The sequence below is a fragment of the Aquarana catesbeiana genome, linkage group LG06, assembly GCF_042186555.1.
Source record: "Aquarana catesbeiana isolate 2022-GZ linkage group LG06, ASM4218655v1, whole genome shotgun sequence".
NCBI lineage: Eukaryota > Metazoa > Chordata > Amphibia > Anura > Ranidae > Aquarana > Aquarana catesbeiana.
The window spans coordinates 294,383,123-294,403,238 of NC_133329.1; positions in this window are offsets into that span (position 1 = coordinate 294,383,123).

A 20,116-nucleotide genomic window follows, 5' to 3' on the forward strand; every position below is an offset into this window, starting at 1 on the left:
AAAAGTTATATTCTTATTGTTGTTACCAGGAGGAACTATGGCACACGCCATGGACAGTGCATACATCTTCCATCTAAGTTTGGATTGTAAAAGGTTTCCACTGGTTGATAAGATAAAATGGTATACCTTTCTATTATGAATATTTGATTTTCATGATGGCTTTATACTCAGGGGGTTGCATCCCCAGTCCTTCTAGGGGTCAAATAGTAGTTGGAATGCCTGGGGGGTTGGTACTTTATAGACAAATAAGTCTAATTTAAAGTATATCTATGACCGAAACATTTTTTTTATTGTAGCTTTGGACAGAGTAGAGAATGGTTAAAATGGTTAAAACCTGTAACTTTTTTTGCCACACGTCCCCTTGCAAAAATGTATTTCCTGTACCAAAGACACTATATGAAGTCATACCACCCAATGATAGATACCTTACATGGGTGCATAGCTCGCCACAACAAAAAGAGGGTGTGGCTACATTGCATTGAATAATTGGGGACTGCTTAATGAGGAATAACTAAATAATATCTGAGCCTACTTACATCATATAACACAGTCCTTGCCCCCACAAAATACAATAGTCGCTTTGGTTCAATTGGCAGGCACACAATCATCAAGACTAAAGATAATTTTTTTTAATAATGAAAGTTACATTATATACAGTATGCTTTCATAGGCATGCGCACAGGGAGTGACGGATGTGCCTGGGGACACCCCCTCAATCACCTCATGGGGCACAGATTCCCCCTACTGTCTGGGCCCATGCCCTGTGCCCCCCGTCCTTTCACCCGCTTCCCTTCTCTTCTCTCCTGCCAGCTGATGCTGCAAGCACACAGCGGGATGTTTCAGGATGCAGAGCAGGGGAAAGGGCTGGTAAATATTTCATTTACTGGCACCTTCCTTTTCTAAATGAACACAGTGAGTGATCAGTATCGATCACTCCTGTGTCCATTCATAACTGAAGCACTATGTTGACTATACTTCAGTTTGTGAATGAACAAGAAGCCACTGTCCTCAGTTCCTTTTCTCTCAAAAGTGAGATATCAGGGGTCTGTTTAGATCCCATGTCCTACTGACACCAACCTCTGCCCTAGTGACACGTTCACTGCTCTACTGACTGACATCATGCACTATCCTACTGACACCAACCTCTGCCCTACTGACATGTCAATTGATCTACTGACACCCTTCACTGCACTTCTGACAGCAACCTCTGCCCTACTGACACATCCACTGCTGTACTGACACATTTATTTATAAAAGAGTGTGTGTCTGTGTGTATATATATTTATATATATACAATATCTCACAAAAGTGAGTACACCCCTCACATTTTTGTAAATATTTTATTATATCTTTTCATGTGACAACACTGAAGAAATTACACTTTTCTACAATGTAAAGTAGTGAGTGTACAGCTTGTACAACAGTGTAAATTTGCTGTCCCCTTAATGTCTAAACTGCTGGCAACAAAAATGAGTACACCCCTAACTGAAAATGTCCAAATTGGGCCCAAAGTGTCAATATTTTGTGTGGCCACCATTATTTTCCAGCACTTCCTTAACCCACTTGGGCATGGAGTTCACCAGAGCTTCACAGGTTGCCACTGTAGTCCTCTTCCACTCCTCCATGACGACATCACGGAGCTGGTGGATGTTAGAGACGTTGCGCTCCTCCACCTTCCGTTTCAGGATGCCCCACAGATCCTCAATAGGGTTTAGGTTTGGAGATGTGTTTGGCCAGTCCATCACCTTTACCCTCAGCTTCTTTAGCAGGGCAGTGGTCATCTAGGAGTTGTGTTTGGGGTCGTTATCATGTTGGAATACTGCCCTGCGGCCCAATCTCCAAAGGGAAGGGATTAAGCCTTGCTTCAGTATGTCACAGTACATATTGGCATTCATGGTTCCCTTAATGAACTGTAGCTCCCCAGTGCCAGCAGCACTCATGCAGCCACCGATCCATCACACTCCCACCACCATGCTTGACTGTAAGCAAGACACACTTGTCTTTGTACTCCTCACCTGGTTGCCACCACACACGCTTGACACCATCTCAACCAAATAATTTTATCTTGGTCTCATCAGACCACAGGACATGGTTCCAGTAATCCAAGTCCTTAGTCTGCTTGTCTTCAGCAAAATGTTTGTGGGCTTTCTTGTGCATTATCTTTAGAAGAGGCTTCCTTCTGGGACGAGAGCCATACAGACCAATTTGATGCAGTGTGTGGCATATGGTCTGAGCACTGACAGGCTGACCCCGCCACCCCTTCAACCTCTGCAGCAATGCTGGCAGCACTCATACATCTATTTCCCAAAGACACCCTCTGGCTATGACACTGAGCACATGCAATCAACTTCTTTGGTTGACCATAGCAAGGCCTGTTCTGAGTGGAACCTGTCCTTTTAAACCCCTGTATGGTCTTGGCCATCGTGCTGCAGCTCAGTTTCAGGGTCTTGGCAATCTTCTTATAGCCTAGGTCATCTGTATGTAGAGCAAAAATTCTTTTTTTCAGATCCTCAGAGAGTTCCTTGTCATGGGGTGCCATGTTGAACTTCCAGTGACCAGTATTAAAAAGTGAGAGCGAAAACACCAAATTTAACACACCTGCTCCCCATTCACACCTGAGACCTTGTAACACTAAGGAGTCACATGGGAAGGCAAAATGGCTAATTGGGCCCAATTTGGACATTTTCACTTGGGGTTGTACTCACTTTTGTTGCCAGAGGTTTAGACATTAATGGCTGTGTGTTGAGTTATTTTGAGGGGACAGCAAATTTACACTGTTATACAAACTGTACACTCACTACTTTATATTGTAGCAAAGTGTCATTTCTTCAGTGTTATCACATGAAAAGATATAATAAAATATATACAAAAATGTGAGGGGTGTACTCACTTTTGTGAGATAGAGATACTGTATATATATATATATATATATATATATATATATATATATATATACACACACACAATCACACTCATGTGTTTGAGCTTTGGGGTGCACGGTGCACACCCTACTGCAATAGGCTGTGTACACCTTTGTATGCCTTTCTCTACAAAGAACATGTGCAGTGGATCCATAATGGGCTAGCACTCTGTCTGATCCTATCTTAAAGAAAAACTTTATTTAAATAGCTATAAATTTACTAGAAAACTGGTTGTCATTGAGAATAACAAAAATATCCTGGTGACAGAAGGTGGAAAAATGTTATGGCGCCAGTAGGAGGAGAAAAAACCCCAGTATCAGTGGGATAAAATGCCACATCATTGCTGGTCAGTGGGAGATAAAATGCCCCATGGCCAGTGGGAGGCCCTGCAAATACAAGAACAGCGTCCCCGGGGACAACTGGGACAACAGCATGTCAATCCATAAAAGTGAATAGGTGGCTTCAGAGATAAGTTTTCCACCACAGAAGTAACTAGGGTCTGCCAAGCCAAACTACTTGACATGGAAATAAAAGTGCTTCTAAAGGCTCACTTTAAAATAACAATACTTACTGTATTACATAGTTACATAGTAGGTGAGGTTGAAAAAAGACACAAGTCCATCAAATCCAACCTATGTGTGTGATTATGTGTAGGTATTACATTTTATATCCCTGTATGTTGTAGTCATTCAGGTGCTTCAGGTGCATACTACTGCACAATGAAGCGCCTCTTTTTCTTTTAACCACTTGAGCCCCGGACCATTATGCTGCCTAAGGACCAGAGGTCTTTTTCCAATTTGGCACTGCGTCGCTTTAACTGCTAATTGCGCGGTCATGCAATGCTGTACCCAAACGAAATTTGCGTCCTTTTCTTCCCACAAATAGAGCTTTCTTTTGATGGTATTTGATCACCTCTGCGGTTTTTATTTTTTGCGCTATAAACGGAAAAAGACCGAAAATTTTGAAAAAAAATGATATTTTCTACTTTTTGTTATAAAAAAAATCCAATAAACTCAATTTTAGTCATACATTTAGGCCAAAATGTATTCGGCCACATGTCTTTGGTAAAAAAAATGTCAATAAGCGTATATTTATTGGTTTGCGCAAAAGTTATAGCGTCTACAAACTAGGGTACATTTTCTGTAATTTACACAGCTTTTAGTTTATGACTGCCTATGTCATTTCTTGAGGTGCTAAAATGGCAGGGCAGTACAAAACCCCCCCAAATGACCCCATTTTGGAAAGTAGACACCCCAAGGAAATTGCTGAGAGGCATGTTGAACCCATTGAATATTTATTTTTTTTGTCCCAAGTGATTGAAAAATGACAAAAAAAAAAAAAAATATTTACAAAAAGTCGTCACTAAATGATATATTGCTCACACAGGCCATGGGCCTATGTGGAATTGCACCCCAAAATACATTTAGCTGCTTCTCCTGAGTATGGGGATACCACATGTGTGGGACTTTTTGGGAGCCTAGCCGCGTACGGGGCCCCGAAAACCAATCACCGCCTTCAGGATTTCTAAGGGTGTAAATTTTTGCTTTCACTCTTCACTGCCTATCACAGTTTCGGAGGCCATGGAATGCCCAGGTGGCACAAAACCCCCCAAAATGACCCCATTTTGGAAAGTAGACACCCCAAGCTATTTGCTGAGAGGCATATTGAGTCCATGGAATATTTTATATTTTGACACAAGTTGCGGGAAAGTGACACTTTTTTTTTTTTTTTTTTTTCATAAAGTTGTCACTAAATGATATATTGCTCACACAGGCCATGGGCATATGTGGAATTGCACCCCAAAATACATTTAGCTGCTTCTCCTGAGTACGGGGATACCACATGTGTGGGACTTTTTGGGAGCCTAGCCGCGTACTGGACCCCGAAAACCAATCACTGCCTTCAGGATTTCTAAGGGTGAAAATTTTTGATTTCACTCTTTACTGCCTATCACAGTTTCGGAGGCCATGGAATGCCCAGGTGGCACAAAACTCCCCCAAATGACCCCATTTTGGAAAGTAGACACCCCAAGCTATTTGCTGAAAGGCATGGTGAGTATTTTGCAGCTCTCATTTGTTTTTGAAAATGAAGAAAGACAAGAAAAAACATTTTTTTTTTCTTTTTTCAATTTTCAAAACTTTGTGACAAAAAGTGAGGTCTGCAAAATACTCACTATACCTCTCAGCAAATAGCTTGGGGTGTCTACTTTCCAAAATGGGGTCATTTGGGGGGGTTTTGTGCCACCTGGGCATTCCATGGCCTCCGAAACTGTGATAGGCAGTGAAGAGTGAAATCAAAAATTCACGCCCTTAGAAAGCCTGAAGGCGGTGCTTGGTTTTCGGGGTCCCGTACGCGGCTAGGCTCCCAAAAAGTCTCACACATGTGGTATCCCCGTACTCAGGAGAAGCAGCAGAATGTATTTTGGGGTGTAATTTCACATATTTCCATGGCATGTTTGAGCAATATATCATTTAGTGACAACTTTGTGCAAAAAAAAAAAAAAAATTTGTCTCTTTCCCGCAACTTGTGTCGCAATATAAAATATTCCATGGACTCGACATGCCTCTCAGCAAATAGCTTGGGGTGTCTACTTTCCAAAATGGGGTCATTTGGGGGGGGTTTGAACTGTCCTGGCATTTTATGCACAACATTTAGAAGCTTATGTCACACATCACCCACTCTTCTAACCACTTGAAGACAAAGCCCTTTCTGACACTTATTGTTTACATGAAAAAGTTTTTTTTTTTTGCAAAAAAATTACTTTGAACCCCCAAACATTATATATTTTTTTAAAGCAAATGCCCTACAGATTAAAATGGTGGGTGTTTCATTTTTTTTTTTTCACACAGTAATTGCGCAGCGATTTTTCAAACGCATTTTTTGGGGAAAAAACACACTTTTTTTAATTTTAATGCACTAAAACACGCTATATTGCCCAAATGTTTGATGAAATAAAAAAGATGATCTTAGGCCGAGTACATGGATACCAAACATGACATGCTTTAAAATTGCGCACAAACGTGCAGTGGCAACAAAATAAATACATGTTTAAAAGCCTTCAAAAGCCTTTACAGGTTACCACTTTAGATTTACAGAGGAGGTCTACTGGAAAAATTACTGCACTCGATCTGGCCTTCGCGGTGATACCTCACATGCATGGTGCAATTGCTGTTTATGTTTGACGACAGACCGCCGCTTGCGTTCGCCTTAGCGCGAGAGCAGGGGGCGACAGGGGTGTTTTTTTTTTTTTTTTTTTTTTTCTTTATTATTTTTTTGCTTTTTTAATCTTACTTTTAAACTGTTCCTTTCATATTTTTTTTTTTAATCATTTTTATTGTTATCTCGGGGAATGTAAATATCCCCTATGATAGCAATAGGTAGTGACAGGTACTCTTTTTTGAAAAAATTGTGGTCTATTAGACCCTAGATCTCTCCTCTGCCCTCAAAACATCTGACCACACCAAGATCGGTGTGATAAAATGCTTCCCCAATTTCCCAATGGCGCTATTTACATCCGGCGAAATCTAAGTCATGAAATACTCGTAGCTTCCGGTTTCTTAGGCCATAGAGATGTTTGGAGCCACTCTGGTCTCTGATCAGCTCTATGGTCAGCTGGCTGAATCACCGGCTGCATTCTCAGGTTCCCTGTTGAGACAGGAGAGCCAGAGAAAAACACGGAAGACGGTGGGGGGGGGGGCATTCCCTCCCACGGCTTGTAAAAGCAGTCTAGAGGCTAATTAGCCGCTAGGATTGCTTTTACATGAAAGCCGACTGCTGGCTGAAAAGAATGATACCAAGATGATACCTAAACCTGCAGGCATCATTCTGGTATAACCACTCAAAGTCGTGAATGGCGTACCTGAAGACAAAAAAATGGTTAACAATGGTTAACAATAAAGCACAGTAAAGTGTAAATAATTACACACCTGAAAAACAAACATGATAAAACATAATAACAATAACAATAAAACATTGCAGAATAGAATACAGTAAAAAAGAGCAGAACAATAGAGAGAGAGAGAATAGAGAGAGAGAGAACAATAAAACAACAACTATTTTTTTTTATTTCATATTTTTTTTTTTTTTTACACTTTTTTTTGTAACTAACTTTTATAACGGTAACCGGTTCCAGGTTCGGGTCTCTCAAAATGCGATGGCATCTTGGGAGACCCTGTGAAAGTGTGCCTAGTCTGTGCAATGCTGTACCCTACGCTAATACTCAACTAGTGAATGGTAGCGTTCAAAACATTCACCAATGCAAGACCAGGATTGTCAGGACAGGAGGGACAATAATAGCGGGTGTCACGCCTATATCCGCGCTCTTACTGCAGACACAACATCTTTTTTGGGGGTTCGTTGGGTAGGGGTACTCGGGAGGACATAAAAATGCCTCTCATGCAGCCGACTGCATTTGGTTGGGGATGTGAATGGGGGAAGTACGGGCGCTGCAGAAGTGGTGGGTTCCCAATTAGGATTGGCGAATGCAGCAGGAAGGGCATTATGGGCACGACGGGCCTGTGTTTGTCTTTTTGGTGGCAGCGGGACACTACTTGTGCTTGCCACCTCACCAGCTTCAACTGCACTTATGGGACTCGCTACGTCACCACGTGTTACTGCAGTGCTGGTTTGACTACGACCGGGGTGTACTAGGCCGCTGGTGCTTGCCAGTTCACCAAAACGCTACCAAAAAACGTTAGCGATCGCAGGGATCAGGCCTGACTCTGCGAACGCTGCAGTTATGCGTTTAGTGTTTTGTAAGTGTCAGTGATCGATCGATACTGCACTTGGGTGGGCTGGGCCGGGCCGGGCGGAGGGGCAAAACGCAGGTGCTAGCAGGTATCTGGGCTGATCCCGCTAACACTGCGTTTTTGGGAACCCTAAACTGCTGGTGACGCTAGTATAGATCTGATCGGATCAGATATTGATGCGATCAGATACTATACCACTAAGGGAGGTGTACGGTGCGTGCGTGGGTGTTAGCGGTACTGGCGCTAATCTGACGCTGCCTGGGGCTGGTGCTTGCCAGTTCACCAAAACGCTGCAAAAAAAACTGTTAGCGATCGCAGGGATCAGGCCTGACTCTGCGAACGCTGCAGTTATGCGTTTAGTGTTTTGTAAGTGTCAGTGATCGATCGATACTGCACTTGGGTGGGCTGGGCTGGGCCGGGCGGAGGGGCAAAACGCAGGTGCTAGCAGGTATCTGGGCTGATTCCGCTAACACTGTGTTTTTGGGAACCCTAAACTGCTGGGGACGCTAGTATAGATCTGATCGGATCAGATATTGATCCGTTCAGATACTATACCACTAAGGGAGGCGTATGCTGCGTGCGTGGGTGTTAGCGGTACTGGCGCTAACCTGACGCCTGGGGCTGGTGCTTGCCAGTTCACCAAAATGCTACCAAAAAAACTGTTAGCGATCGCAGGGATCAGGCCTGACTCTGCGAACGCTGCAGTTATGCGTTTAGTGTTTTGTAAGTGACAGTGATCGATCGATACTGCACTTGGGTGGGCTGGGCGGAGGCACAAAACGCAGGTGCTAGCAGGTATCTGGGCTGATCCCGCTAACACTGCGTTTTTGGGAACCCTAAACTGCTGGGGACGCTAGTATAGATCTGATCGGATCAGATATTGATCCGATCAGATACTATACCACTAAGGGAGGTGTATGCTGCATGCGTGGGTGTTAGCGGTACTGGCGCTAATCTGACGCTGCCTGGGGCGACGCATATCACCGCCGGGCGATCAGGGGGCTAAACCTTTATTCGGTAATAAACGGCGGGTGCCCTGACACTATAAAAAATAAACGAACTAACCAGCATCATCCGTAACGGTTATACAGTGATCAGTGGTGAAAGGGTTAACTAGGGGGCAATCAAGGGGTTAAAACATTTATTAGGTAGTATATGGGGGTCCCTGACGCTATAAAACGCTGACGGCGAACCTAAATATTTACCTCACTAACTAGCGTCACCAGCGACACTAATACAGCGATCAGAAAAATGATCGCTTAGCGACACTGGTGACAGGGAGTGATCAAGGGGTTAAAACTTTATTAGGGGGGGTTAGGGGGGTACCCTAGACCTAACGGGGGGTAATACTCACTGTCCCAACACTGTAACTGTCACAAACTGACACTATGCAGTAATCAGAAAAAAAAAAAAAAAAAAAACTGCTGGTGTCAGTTTGTGACAGGGGGGGGGGTGATTGGGGGGGGATCGGGGGGCGATCGGGGGGGGGATCGGGGTGTTTTGTGTGCCTGGCATGTTCTACTGTGTGTGTGTGTGTTGTGCACTCACATAGATGTCTTCTCTCCTCGGGCCGGAACGGAAAATACCGACCCGAGGGGAGATGACATCACTTCCTTTGCTGCTGTTTAGCATACAGCAGCAAAGGAGTGTTCTCATTGGCCGGCGGCGATCGCGAGGGGGGGGCCACGAACGGATGGTCTCCCCCTCATCACCGATCGCCGCTGGACAAAAGACGACCGCCTCGGGCACCGGGGGGGGGTCCGATCGGACCCCCCACCCGCGGAAGGCAAATCACGTATATGTACGTGATTTTGCCTGTCCGTGCCACTTTGCCGACGTACATCGGCGTGAGGCGGTCGTCAAGTGGTTAAAATACACTATTTACTGCTACGAGTGGTCTTGCTGGAGCAGCTAATGGAGGAGAGTGTTCCTGATTGCCGCCTCTGAAAATTCAACTACCTGGCGTGGAGGGAAGTCTGTCTCTACTCAAAGACCAGCTGTTCCTGACCCCGAGAGGAGTTTTGTTCAGGTTCGCATGATCTCTGTGGTGGGGATCCATCAAATCTAGTAAGCAGCCCCCTTTTCCTATTTCTGCACTGTCTTAGAAGATTTACTGAAGACTTAAAGTGGAATCACACCTCCGGTTTATGATACCATCATTTTCCATATGAACTATAATTTTTTCATTTCTTTAGATTCACATTACTATTTGGTTTTAATTTGAGTAGCGCACTGAACTTTTTTTTTATACTGTACAAAACCTCATGTTCAAGGTTTTTTAGTTGCAGCACTTAGGATTATTTATGTTTCATATATTTGCGATTTTGTGTGTTTTTTATGCACTTTAAAATAGATTTTCACTAATTTAAATTTCACATTGGTTTATCACAGTTGGGGGTAGCGCGGAACGTTTACCATATAATTTAGCAATAAAAACCTGACAAGAATTTAAAAATGTCCACTCTCTATTTAAAAAGAAAAACATTGGCTTTAGTTACATTTTAATTGTCATGTATATAGTGGTTTTAAGAGGATGGTTTTGATAGACCATATGTGCAAATAAGGTATAATTTTTTATTTTTTAACAATACCAAATTGGGCCTCAGTCCCTTTTCTATTAGATTGTGCGATAGTTGTTTACTTTCTTCGCTAAAAATGGAGTACACTGTTAAGGCCTTGTTTAAACATTCCAATGATCTTTACCAAATTCTAACCTCATGTAAAAGACCATGAGATAAATCGGATATATGCCTTGAGGCATACATTAATTCTTACAAAGGCATTACTTTCATCTATGCCAATAGAATAGAGATACTGTGAAATCTATTGCATCAAAATGATCTTAGTTCTTCATCATGGCTAAAATGGAACCAGAGTCCTCCTATTGCTGATGGAGGGATGTGGAGTGGGTCATCCTGGTTTGCTATGTATGATTGATATAAAAGGCAACATTGGCCTATTTGTATAAACTTACTTGCCTCTATTTTATAAACAGGTTTTTATATCACTATCTGGTACATACAATCCAATTATACATGTATCTCAGTTGGAATCTAGATATACCTAGGTAATGCCACACTGACGGTGATATCTAGATTCCAACATAGAATTGTCCCTGTGGTTGGGGATCAATTCAGACTTTCCTAATGTGACACCTTGTCTCTAGTTGAGATATACACAACATATAAGTTTCCATGCAACTGGGGTAGACTAGATAAGCTGAAAGAATTTCTTCATTAAATACATTGTATTATAGACCACCAGTGATACAACAAAGCACTTTATACATACAGTCTCTATTTATGATGGCAATCTAACAAATTAAGCAAGCAGCCACATCACTGAGTAATGTTTTTCCTCTGATGAAGCAGAAAGTAAACATGAAACATGGCGAGAAATGTGGTACATACTGCCAGACTGGATAAAGCATAAAACACTAAGACCCATACATGCATGCATGTACCTTTAAATTAATGCAATGGACTTTAAGGTTCAAGTAGGATAAGGCATGTCAAATTTACAAAGTTTTAATGCCAGGATAAGGATCTTAATTTTCAGCAATGGTACTGTAGTTTTCAACTCTTTTTGCACTAATCCAAAAATGACTTGTTACATTGTATAAAGTAAAGCTCCTTGTCCTGGTGTGTTAGCTTTGTGAGCCCGTTAGAATTTGTACTAATTGCTTTTTTACTTTCAATACATTTTTATTAGAGATATAAATGGACATAGAAAACAAGCAAGGATTGTCATACACATCTGAGCATAAAAGATACACCAGTAACCTGGCCATATAAGGATAAAGAGAGCCAAATGTAGTCCATCAGCATAGTCACAAAATACTTTCCAAAAACAAAAGGTAAGTCAATATAGCTAAGTCCCAGCTTCAAAACTTGTTTGTATTTCTAAATAGGCCATAATAGCTATTCCAGATCTCCAAGCGATAAAAATAGAAAGGTGAGACTTAGAAAAGCAGAACTAAAATTCCAAGAAGGAGAAAAGTAGGAAAGAGGAAGGGGGAATCCCAAGGATAATGAAAGTCACCAGCTTTGTAACCCATGATTCTGTAGTACTCATAAGTCAACATGGCGTTAATGAGCCTAAGGACTCCAGATTTTCTCAAATCATATCCGAGAATTATGGATTATGCTAGCCAGTTTTTCATCTACGATCTATGAAACCTTTTTCTGTACCTGGGATATTGGGAGCGAAGTCTTCTCCCAGTACGTAGCAATGGGGAACTTGGCAGCCAAAAGAAAAAACAATGCCAATTTCTGAGTAGCTTGAGGCTACATCTCAATGGGTTCATTCAACAGTGCTACATCAGGAGATTGTGAAATGGAGACTCCAGTCACCTGTCTCAGGAGGGCAAGCACCTTATTTTAAAAGCCACCTAATCGGGGGTCTTCCCACCAAACACTGTGCCCTGCATGTGACACCCCCTAAAGCACAATGGTTTTTGGTATAGTTTTAACAGACGTATTGATTACTATTTTTATATTTATTTTATATCTACAGTGCCTTGAAAAAGTATTCAAACCCTTGAATTTTTAGGGATTTTATTGGATAGACCACCACAAAGTGGCACATAATTGTGAAGTGGAAGGAAAATGATAAATGGTTTTCAAATTCTTTTACAAATAAATATCTGAAAAGTGTGACGTGCATTTGTATTCATCCCCTTTACTCTGATACCCCTAACTAAAATCTACTGTAACAGAAGCCAATCCCCCCGACGACGTCCTATCGTGGCGAAACGGGTAGGATGGGCCTGTGATACTGACCTCATCACGTTTTGTCTCTTCGGAGATTGATGGTACAGCAAGCAGTAGACGGAGGAAGCCCAAGGAGACGCCGATACTCTGAGCCATTGTGTCACACAGCGCATTTAAGATCTTTGTCCTGTAAGTGCAATCTATTTGAGCGTATTAAATTATTCTCTTAAATACTACACTATGGGCGCATTTCTTGTTTATGTCTTTGAGTGACACGGAGCCAGCAGTTTGGGACATCCTTATAGGTTTTTGGGAGACCAAATTCCATGAGCTTGGTGAGACCGCTTTGGTGGTCATTTTTGCGGGTAAGGAGACTACATACTCGCTTTGGGTGCAAAGCCTTTTGGAGGAAGGGATCTTTTCTTCACGATTTTGTGTTAACATCTTGTCTCATCACCTGCATAGACATCCCATTTGGTACTGTGTTTCAGTTTTACTCTTACTTCTTATTTTTTATTTTTTATATTTTTTTATTTTTTATCTCTGTATCTTTTGGGGATTTAGCCTTTATAGATTTTTTTCATTCATGCTTTTGTGAATTTCCTTCATTTATTTATTAATATATACTGAGTTAACTCATATGAGCACCTTTTTAGGTTTCACACAATTCATTTTTGGTGTTTATTATCAATCAATTTTAGTTTATGAGCACATTATTTTGTTGCTATTAGCATTCACCATTGTTAACCACTTGAGCCCCGGACCATTATGCTGCCTAAGGACCAGAGGTCTTTTTCCAATTTGGCACTGCGTCGCTTTAACTGCTAATTGCGCGATCATGCAATGCTGTACCCAAACGAAATTTGCGTCCTTTTCTTCCCACAAATAGAGCTTTCTTTTGATGGTATTTGATCACCTCTGCAGTTTTTATTTTTTGCGCTATAAACGGAAAAAGACCGAAAATTTTGAAAAAAAATGATATTTTCTACTTTTTGTTATAAAAAAAATCCAATAAACTAAATTTTAGTCATACATTTAGGCCAAAATGTATTTGGCCACATGTCTTTGGTAAAAAAAATGTCAATAAGCATATATTTATTGGTTTGCGCAAAAGTTATAGCGTCTACAAACTAGGGTACATTTTCTGTAATTTACACAGCTTTTAGTTTATGACTGCCTATGTCATTTCTTGAGGTGCTAAAATGGCAGGGCAGTACAAACCCCCCCCCCAAATGACCCCATTTTGGAAAGTAGACACCCCAAGGAAATTGCTGAGAGGCATGTTGAACCCATTGAATATTTATTTTTTTTGTCCCAAGTGATTGAATAATGACAAAAAAAAAAAAATATTTACAAAAAGTTGTCACTAAATGATATATTGCTCACACAGGCCATGGGCCTATGTGGAATTGCACCCCAAAATACATTCAGCTGCTTCTCCTGAGTATGGGGATACCACATGTGTGGGACTTTTTGGGAGCTTAGCCGCGTACGGGGCCCCGAAAACCAAGCACCGCCTTCAGGATTTCTAAGAGTGTAAATTTTTGATTTCACTCTTCACTGCTTATCACAGTTTCGGAGGCCATGGAATGCCCAGGTGGCACAAAACCCCCCCAAATGACCCCATTTTGGAAAGTAGACACCCCAAGCTATTTGCTGAGAGGCATGGTGAGTATTTTGCAGCTCTCATTTGTTTTTGAAAATGAAGAAAGACAAGAAAAAACTTTTTTTTTTTTCTTTTTTCAATTTTCAAAACTTTGTGACAAAAAGTGAGGTCTGCAAAATACTCACTATACCTCTCAGCAAATAGCTTTGGGTGTCTACTTTCCAAAATGGGGTCATTTGGGGGGGGTTTGTGCCACCTGGGCTTTCCATGGCCTCCGAAACTGTGATAGGCAGTGAAGAGTGAAATCAAAAATTCACGCCCTTAGAAAGCCTGAAGGCGGTGCTTGGTTTTCGGGGTCCCGTACGCGGCTAGGCTCCCAAAAAGTCTCACACATGTGGTATCCCCGTACTCAGGAGAAGCAGCAGAATGTATTTTGGGGTGTAATTTCACATATTCCCATGGCATGTTTGAGCAATATATCATTTAGTGACAACTTTGTGCAAAAAAAAAAAAAAAAAAAAATTTGTCTCTTTCCCGCAACTTGTGTCGCAATATAAAATATTCCATGGACTCGACATGCCTCTCAGCAAATAGCTTGGGGTGTCTACTTTCCAAAATGGGGTCATTTGGGGGGGTTTTGAACTGTCCTGGCATTTTATGCACAACATTTAGAAGCTTATGTCACACATCACCAACTCTTCTAACCACTTGAAGACAAAGCCCTTTCTGACACTCATTGTTTACATGAAAAAGTTATTTTTTTTTTGCAAAAAAATTACTTTGAACCCCCAAACATTATATATATTTTTTAAAGCAAATGCCCTACAGATTAAAATGGTGGGTGTTTCATTTTTTTTTTTTCACACAGTATTTGCGCAGCGATTTTTCAAACGCATTTTTTGGGGAAAAAACACACTTTTTTAAATTTTAATGCACTAAAACACACTATATTGCCCAAATGTTTGATGCAATAAAAAAGATGATCTTAGGCCGAGTACATGGATACCAAACATGACATGCTTTAAAATTGCGCACAAACGTGCAGTGACAACAAAATAAATACATTTTTAAAAGCCTTTAAAAGCCTTTACAGGTTACCACTTTAGATTTACAGAGGAGGTCTACTGCAAAAATTACTGCCCTCGATCTGACCTTCGCGGCGATACCTCACATGCATGGTGCAATTGCTGTTTACGTTTGACGACAGACCGCCGCTTGCGTTCGCCTTAGCACGAGAGCAGGGGGCGACAGGGGTGCTTTTTTTTTTTTTTTTTTTTTTCTTTATTATTTTTTTTGCTTTTTTATCTTATTTTTAAACTGTCCCTTTCATTTTTTTTTTTTTTAATCATTTTTATTGTTATCTCGGGGAATGTAAATATCCCCTATGATAGCAATAGGTAGTGACAGGTACTCTTTTTTGAAAAAATTGGGGTCTATTAGACCCTAGATCTCTCCTCTGCCCTCAAAGCATCTGATGACACCAAGATCGGTGTGATAAAATGCTTCCCCAATTTCCCAATGGCGCTATTTACATCCGGCGAAATCTAAGTCATAAAATGCTCGTAGCTTCTGGTTTCTTAGGCCATAGAGATGTTTGGAGCCACTCTGGTCTCTGATCAGCTCTATGGTCAGCTGGCTGAATCACCGGCTGCATTCTCAGGTTCCCTGTTGAGACAGGAGAGCCAGAGAAAAACACGGAAGACGGTGGGGGGGGGGGGCTTTCCCTCCCACGGCTTGTAAAAGCAGTCTAGAGGCTAATTAGCCACTAGGATTGCTTTTACATGAAAGCCGACCGCTGGCTGAAAATAATGATACCAAGATGATACCTAAACCTGCAGGCATCATTCTGGTATAACCATTCAAAGTTGTGAATGGCGTACCTGAAGACAAAAAAATGGTTAACAATAAAGCACAGTAAACGGTAAAGTATAAAAAATTGCATACCTGAAAAGCAAACATGATAAAACATAATAACAATAAAACATTGCAGAATAGAATACAGTAAAAAAGAGCAGAACAAGAGAGAGAGAGAATAGAGAGAGAGAGAACAATAAAACGACAACTATTTTTTTTTATTTTATATATATATTTTTTTTTTTACACTTTTTTTGTAACTAACTTTTATAACTGTAACCGGTTCCAGGTTCGGGTCTCTCAAAATGCGATGGCATCTTGGGAGACCCTGTGAAAGTGTGCCTAGTCTGTGCAATGCTGTACCCTACGCTAATACTCAACTAATGAATGGTAGCATTCAAAACATTCACCAATGCAAAGACCAGGATTGTCAGGACAGGAGGGACAATAATAGAGGGTGTCACGCCTATATTCGCGCTTGCTGCAGACACGACATCTTTTTTGGGGGTTCGTTGGGTAGGGGTACTCGGGAGGACATAAAGAAAATGCCTCTCATGCAGCCGACTGCATTTGGTTGGGGATGTGAATGGGGGAAGTACGGGCGCTGCAGAAGCGGTGGGTTCCCAATTAGGATTGGCGAATGCAGCAGGAAGGGCATTATGGGCACGACGGGCCTGTGTTTGTCTTCTTGGTGGCAGCGGGACACTACTTGTGCTTGCCACCTCACCAGCTTGAACTGCACTTATGGGACTCGCCACGTCACCAAGTGTTATTGCAGTGCTGGTTTGACTACGACCAGGGTGTACTAGGCCGCTGGCGCTTGCCAGTTCAATAAAAAGCTACCAAAAAAACTGTTAGCGATCGCAGGGATCACGCCTGACTCTGCGAACGCTGCAGTTATGCGTTAAGTGTTTTGTAAGTGACAGTGATCGATCGATACTGCACTTGGGTGGGCTGGGCCGGGCGGAGGGGCAAAATGCAGGTGCTAGCAGGTATCTGGGCTGATCCCGCTAACACTGCATTTTTGGGAACCCTAAACTGCTGGGGACGCCAGTATAGATCTGATCGGATCAGATATTGATCCGTTCAGATACTATACCACTAAGGGAGGTGTACGGTGCGTGTGTGGGTGTTAGCGGTACTGGCGCTAATCTGACGCTGCTTGGGGCTGGTGCTTGCCAGTTCACCAAAATACTACCAAAAAAACTGTTAGCGATCGCAGGGATCAGGCCTGACTCTGAGAACGCTGCAGTTATGCATTTAGTGTTTTGTAAGTGTCAGTGATCGATCGATACTGCACTTGGGTGGGCTGGGCTGGGCCGGGCGGAGGGGCAAAACGCAGGTGCTAGCAGATATCTGGGCTGATCCCGCTAACACTGCGTTTTTGGGAACCCTAAACTGCTGGGGACGCTAGTATAGATCTGATCGGATCAGATATTGATCCGTACAGATACTATACCACTAAGGGAGGCGTATGCTGCGTGCGTGGGTGTTAGCGGTACTGGCGCTAATCTGACGCTGCCTGGGGCGACGCATATCACCGCCGGGCGATCAGGGGGCTAAACCTTTATTAGGTAATAAACGGCGGGTGCCCTGACACTATAAAAAATAAACAAACTAACCAGCGTCACCCGTAACAGTTATACGGTGATCAGTGGTGAAAGGGTTAACCAGGGGGCAATCAAGGGGTTAAAACATTTATTCGGTAGTATATGGGGGTCCCTGTCGCTATAAAACACTGACGGCGAACCTAAATATTTAGGTCCCTAACTAGCGTCACCAGCGACACTAATACAGCGATCAGAAAAATGATCGCTTAGCGACACTGGTGACAGGGGGTGATCAAGGGGTTAAAACTTTATTAGGGGGGTTTAGGGGGGTATCCTAGACCTAAAGGGGGGTAATACTAACTGTCCCAACACTGTAACTGTCACAAACTGACACCAATGCAGTAATCAGAAAAAAAAAAAAAAAAACTGCTGGTGTCAGTTTGTGACGGGGGGGGGGGTGATTGGGGGGTGATTGGGGGGGGGATCGGGGGGCGATCGGGGGGGGGATCGGGGGGTTTAGTGTGCCTGGCATGTTCTACTGTGTTGTGTAGTGTTGGTGCACTCACATACCTGTCTTCTCTCCTCGGGCCGGAACGGAAATTACCGAGCCGAGGAGAGATGACATCATTTCCTTTGCTGCTGTTTAGCATACAGCAGCAAAGGAATGATGTGATTGGCCGGCGGCGATCGCGAGGGGGGGCCACGAACGGATGGCCTCCCCCTCACCTCTGATCGCCGCTGGACAAAAGACGACCGCCTCGGGCACCGGGGGGGGGGTCCGATCGGACCCCCCCACCCGCAGAAGGCAAATCACGTATATGTACGTGATTTTGCCTGTCCGTGCCACCTTGCCGACGTAAATCGGCGTGAGGCGGTCGTCAAGTGGTTAAATTTGAGTTTGACACTAACTTAAATATAATTTTTTTTGCAGTTTTTCAATTTTTATGTATTTGAACTCTGCCTTAGTTTTTCACTTTTAATTTCAGGTTTTTCACCATTTCTGAATATTTGAAAGTAATTTTACAATTTCTGTTTCTTATTATTGGATATATACACTGTTACTAGTGCTGCACCCACCCCGTTTTTCATTGTTGAAAGAAAGCCATAAGAAGTCCCGTTTGCAGTTTGCGAAAAACCATGTGGGGGACATGGCAAACATGAGGAAGAAGACCAAATATTTACTTTTTGGCCTAAAAGTAAAACGCTTTATGTGGCAGAAAACTAACACAGCACATCACCCTGAACACCCCATCCCCACTGTGAAACATTGCGGTGGCAGCATTACGTTGTGGGGATGCTTTTCTTCAGAAGGTACAGGGAAGCTGGTCAAAGTTCATGGGAAGATGGATGGAGCCAAATACAGGGCAATCTTAGAGGAAAACCTCTTATGCCGCATACACACGAGCAGAATGATCGTCAGAAAAAGTCCAACGGAAGCTTTTCATCGTCTATTTCGATCGTGTGTATGCCTCATCTGACTTTTTTTTTTTTCCGAAAATTCTGACGGACCTAGAAATGGAATATGTTCTAAATATTTCCGACGGAACCAATTCTTATCGGGAAACCCGCTCAGCTGTATGCTGGACCAAAAATTATGCATGCTCTTGGCTACTGGCTATTGCACTTCCTTTTTCTAGTCCTGTCGTACGTGTTGTATGTCACTGTGTTCTGGATAGTCGGACTTTGGTGTGACCATGTGTAGGCAAGACCGCTTGAGCGGAATTCCGTCGGAGTTCCGTAAGAGAAACCTTTGGAGTCTATTCCGACGGCAAAATGGGTCGTGTGTACAGGAAATTAGAGTCAGCAAAAGACTTGAGACTGGGGCAGAGGTTCACCTTCCAGCAGGACAATGACGGTAAACATACAGCCAGAGCTACAATGGGAGGGTTAAGATCAAAGCATATTAATGTGTTAGAATGGCCCAGTCAAGCTCCAGACCTACATCCAATTGAGAACCTGTGGCAAGACTTGAAAATTGCTGTTTACAGACGCTCTCCATCCAATCCGACAAAGCTTGAGCTGTTTTGCAAAGAAGAATGGGCAAAAATTTCACTCTCTAGATGTGCAAAACTGGTAGAGACATAAGCAAAAATACTTGCAGCTGTAATTGCAGTGAAGGGTGGTTCTACAAAGTATTGACTCAGAGGGGCTGAATACAAATGCACGCCACACTTTTCACATATTTATTTGTAAAAAAAATTGAAAACCATTTATCATTTTCCTTCTACTTCACGATTATGTGCCACTTTGTGTTGGTCTATCACATAAAATCCCAATAAAAAACATTTACGTTTTTGGTTGTAATATGACAAAATGTGGAAAATTTTAAGGGGTATGAATACTTTTTCAAGGCACTGTATTTATATTTTATATGTATTTGTTGACCTATTTGTTGAGTTTTTTTATCAGATAATATGGTTTCAATGTTTGAGAATATCATTGACTGTAAATATATACTTTGATTCTTAGGCCAATGTTGTGTGGTTATTTAAAGCAAATGTTACACGAAATCACTAAAATCTCAAGGTGTCAAATGTTAATGTAGGTTCAAAAGTCGTTTTCAAAACAATGTGAAGACATTCCCTTTAAATATGACTAATAGGACTTTCATGGTACCACCACAGTCAATTTAACTATAAAATTATCAAAAGTTTATTTGATTAGACTCAATTAAAATCACATAATAAAACATTCCATGCACATCTTCTTGCCATCACAGTATATT